Below are 5,124 nucleotides of genomic sequence, written 5' to 3'. Positions count from 1 at the left end.
GGGGGTCAAGTGACTTGCCCAGGGTCACACAGCTGGGAAGTGTCTGAGGCCAGATTTGAACCTAGGATCTCCCATCTCTAGGCCTGGTTCTCAATACACTGAGCTACCCAGCTGCCCCCTAAAATTACTTTCTAATGAAAAGAGCAAGTAGAAAGTATTGCTTTGTCAAAAACATCAGATCCTAGGGGGCAGCTGGGTAGCTCAGTGGATTGAGAGTCAGGCCTAGAGACAAAGGGAAGTACTAGGTTCAAATCTGGCCTCAGACACTTCCCAGCTGTGTGACCCTGGGCAAGTCACTTGACCCCCATTGCCCACCCTTACCACTCTTCCACCAAGGAGCCAATACACAGAAGTTAAGGGTTAAAAAACAAAAACAAAAAAACATCAGATCCTAAATCTAGGGCTCAAAGTGAACTCAGGGTCATCTAGGCCATTTTACATATGAGGAAACTGAGGCCCAGGGAAATGAAGTGCCTTGTTCAGTCTGAATCAAAGGGGAATTTGCCCTCTAAGTCTCCTTATTCTAGAGCCAATGTTCTGTACCACACATCCTCCTATGTCTTCAATCACCCACACTAATAGAGAGATGAGTAAAGGGAGCCCCTTGATGCTGAGATGACGGGATCAAAGATTTCAAGTTGAGAGGGACCCCGAGGTCCCCTAGCTTACCCCCTTCATCTTATAGAGGAGAGAGGCCCAGAAACTAGAGGATGAGGTCACCAGTGTGTCCTGGGTAGTGAGGCAAAAAGGTGAAATTTAAACCAAAGTTCTCTGCCTTCAGATTGAGTCCTCCTTCCAGTGTCCCTTTCTGTCCGCCCCTATTCACACACATATTGAATAAATATTGACACCTTTCCAGGTATTTAGGGGTGGATCCTATTGAAATGGGCAGGCAAGAGAGGGACATTGTGATTTCAGGGGGATAGGAAATTCCCAGGGGAGGAAACTCCCTCTACCAATTTGGGTAAGCAACTTCTCGCCATACTTTTGGAGCAGAGGCGGCTAATCTAGAGTCTGAGAACTTGGTTTTTGTTTTTAAATGCTAGAAAACTGTATTTCAATAGAATTGGTTTCCTTTGTAATCATATATATTCTATTTCATGCATTTAAAAGCATTATTCTGAGAAAGGAACCATGGACTTCACCAGCCTGCCAAAGGGGTCCTGGACTTGAGAAAACTGAAGAACCTAGTCTTAGAGAGTTGCCTAGAACACGGAGAAGTTAAAGGACTCGTACAGGGTCACATAGCCCATCTGTGACAGAGGTGGGGCATAAGCTTGGACCTCTTGGCTTGGATGTTTTCAACTTTCCAGACTATTTTGCCTCTATTCCCTCTCCTATATTCTCTGTTCAGGCAAATTGTCCTAAACTGTTTGTTCCCCAGGTGTGGCATTCCGTCTTCTACCTCTGTACCTTTGAATGGGTTGTCCCCATCGCTGGAATGCTACCCCTCCTCTCCTCTTCCTCTGGGCATTCTTACATCCACTCAACAAAAGCTCTTTTCAAGTTTCACCTCCAAGAGAAAGCCTTTCCGGATCCCTGGACTTGTCTCTGTCTCTCTCTCTGTCTCTGTCTCTCTCTGTCTCTCTCTGTCTCTCTGTCTCTGTCTGTCTGTCTGTCTGTCTGTCTGTCTGTCTCTCTCTGTGTGTGTGTGTGTGTGTGTGTGTCTGTCTCTCCTTCCCCCCCTTCCTTTCCCTCTTTCATATGTGTGTGTGTGAGTGCGAGCATGGCCGTGTCCAGAGGGAAAGCTAAATTAAGTTCTGGTGAAGGAGAACAAGAGGATTGCCAGGTCAGTATTGTAATGTCTCCTTGAGATGAGATCCAGCGGTAGCCATCATCAAAGCTTTGGCCAAGAGCAACTTCTTTGACTTGATTTGTTCTCCCCGTGGAGGCTTAAAGGCTGTCTTCTTGCTCCAAAACAGCTTCTTGGAACTGAACTGAACACATCGACCCCTACCCTACAGCCCATCAGGGCAGCCAGGACCACCCCTGGGGCCCACCGTAGTGATATCTAGACCTTGTCATGTCTAATGTCATGTCTAATGTGATATAGGGGCAGTCGATGGCACAGTGGATAGAGTACCAGACCTAAAGTCAGGAAGACTCCTCTTTCTGAGTTCAAATCCTACCTCAGACACTTATTAGCTATGTGACCTTGGGCAAGCCACTTAATCCTGTTTGCCTCAGTTTCCTCCTCATCCCATGCAGACAAATGCTAAATAAAGGGATTATGGGAAAATGATTTGGAGAAGGAAATGGCCAAAGTATCTTAGCCAAGAAAACCTCAAATGGGGTCACAAAGAGTTGAGTATCACTGAACAACAAAAACATATAGACCATATACGCATATACACATACATAGATTTGTTCCTTCCTTCCTTCATCTATTTGTTTGCTTGTTTATTCGTTTAGCTGTCAGTGTCTATGTTGACCTTCCCCCCATCCCTGTTTGCCTGCCCAAGGGCAGGGGCTGTCTGTGGCTCTGCCTCCCTGTCACCTAGCAAAATGACCAGCACGTAGGAGTTACTTAATAAACGTTTATGGGACTGAGCTCAACGAGGAGAGGACCCGTTGAGCTTGGGCATATGACTGCTGTTTTTCTTGTGAAATGCACTTCTCTGTGCTTATAGATTTTGATGGAGTTGGGATCTCAGCCTCTTTTGACTGCCCATTCCAATCTGGTGTGACCATTTTGGGCGGGGTGGGATACGGGGTGGGGGGAGGGGTAGACTCTTGTCTCTATCTTCTGTGCATCTTCCATAAGGAGCCCCTGACACCTTCCTCTCTAAAAAAAATACCACGTAGACAATAATGGAGTACATAAGCCGCTCATCAGTTATTCTTCCGTATTGCTATAATCATAAATAATAATATCTATATAACACTTTAAGGCTTGCAAAGCACTTTACAAATATTAACTCATTTTATCGCTATGACAACTCTGGGAGGTAGGTGCTATCATCATCTAAATTTTACAGATGAGAAAACTAAGACAGATAGAAGTTAAATGACCTGCCCAGGATCACATAGCAATTAAGGGTCCGAAGTCAGATCTAAACTCAAATCTTTCCCACTTTGAGTCTAGCTCTTTATCTACTGAGAGTTTCCCAGCTGCCCTCCATTGCTGACCATCTTTCCTTCTAGTCTGATAATACTCTGCCTGAGCTGTAAGAGCTCGTGTTATTTGCATTTTCCAGAGCAGAGAAGGAAAGATCATGGAGCAATTGGTCCCCTTCCCTTATCATATGTTACAGTCTGTCCACGTCCTTGCCTAACGCTCAATTCCCCTTCTTTGGAGGATGCCATTGTGGGACCTGTAGCTCAACTGTCAAAGCTGAGACTTCGGATTCAACTCCATATTTTAACGGGAATTAGAAAAGAAAAGTTGGACTAGTATCTGTGCATAGAAATAGAATTCTAGTGGCTAGGGAAGATGCACCAGTGATAAGAGTTCAATTTTCCCATAATCCCTTTAGTTAGCATTTGTCTGCATGGGATGAGGAGGAGGAAAGGGTTATGAGTAGAATCAGCAGAGGGCATAGTCACCCCAGGGAGCCATGACCCTGCCAAAACAAAGGATGATGACGTGATTAGGAAGGAATTAATTATATTTAAATTCAGTTCTGGAAGATGATTTGGAGGCATTCTGATGGAATGAGCATTTTTCAAACTCTTTCCATCATCTGTCTCGGTCATAATAATAAGAGCTGGTGATGGTTTGCAAAGTGTTTTACATATTTTACGTGGTTTCACCAATCTAGAAGGCAGCTGTAATAGATTTCAATCCTTTTTTCATGAAGCATTCTATATTCTGGGCAGCCTTCCGGAGCCCTGGTACACTTTACTAGTTGTTGTTCACTTGTTGCAATCATGTCTGACTCTCTGTGGCCTCACTGGGGTTTTCTTGACCAAGATACTGGAGTGGTCTGCCATTTCCTCCTCCGGCTAATTTGGCAGATGAGGAAACTGAGGCAAACAGTGAAGCTGCTTGCCTGGAGGTCACACAGCCAGTAAGTATCTGAGACAAGATTTGAACTCGGGCAGGTGAGTCTTCCTGACTCCAAGCCTGGCACCCTATCCACCGCACCGCCTGGTTGCCCCAAACTAAACGTTACTGGAGTCTGACTTTAACAAATCATTGTGGTGTGACGGGTGAACCTCAGTTTCAAAGCCCCTGCCAGCAAAGGACAAACTCTGAAAAGTCCTACAAGCTAGGAGGGCTCAGCTCCCAGGCCTAGCCTCGGACCATGGGTCTGTCATCTGAGGACCAGCCATACTGAACACAGAAAGGCTAGCCCATCGCCCATCCGTCCTCATACCATCCAACAATCGACAAATGTTCATTAAGTATCTGCAGGTCCCAAGCATGGTGCCAGGTGTCAGGGATACAAAGAAGTGTGTCTTGCTCTGATGCTCTTAACTATACGCAAACTACATAACTATAAAATCCTCTTAACTATATGCAAAATAAATACAAGGCAAATTCTGGTGGGAGGGTTCCATTTAGGCAGCCAGTCAGGGGAGGGTCTGGAAAAGGTTCCTAGCTAAGAGGAGTATCAAAGGAAACAGGGAATTCTTTCATGGGGGAGAGAGGGAAGAAGGGGAGGAGGGGGAGTGGGGAGGAAGGACCCTGGTGATAAATATGCAGGCTCAGACAAAACAAATTTCTGCATTGGTTACCCCACCCACCCAAATTCCTTAATTTATCCTCCAAGCCCTTCTTCTCTCAGTCAGGAGGTGAATAGCCAGTTTAATCAAGAAAACCTTGTGGACTTGGCTGTTGAGTGGATCAGAGTTCTTTAGTCTTTCAAGTTGTTTTAGACTTTTACAATGTTGCAGTTATCGTATAAAGTGTTTTTTCTGGTTCTGCTCACTTCACTTTGCATCAGTTCGTCCTAAGAATTCTCTGAAATCATCCTTTCCGTTATTTTTATGGCACAATAATTACTGTTACCTTCATATGCCATAATTTGTGAAGCAGTTCCCTAAATGATAACCTTCTCCTTAGTTTCCAGTTTTTTGCCACCACAAAAAGGAAAGAATTTGCTAAGTGCCTGCTATGTGCCAGATACTGTACTAAACATTGAACACATTTTGATCCTCATAAGAACCTGGGAGATAGAG

This window comes from Gracilinanus agilis, chromosome 6, assembly GCF_016433145.1.
Source record: "Gracilinanus agilis isolate LMUSP501 chromosome 6, AgileGrace, whole genome shotgun sequence".
In the NCBI taxonomy this organism is placed as follows: Eukaryota; Metazoa; Chordata; class Mammalia; order Didelphimorphia; family Didelphidae; genus Gracilinanus; species Gracilinanus agilis.
Note: the sequence above shows the minus strand (reverse complement) of the source record.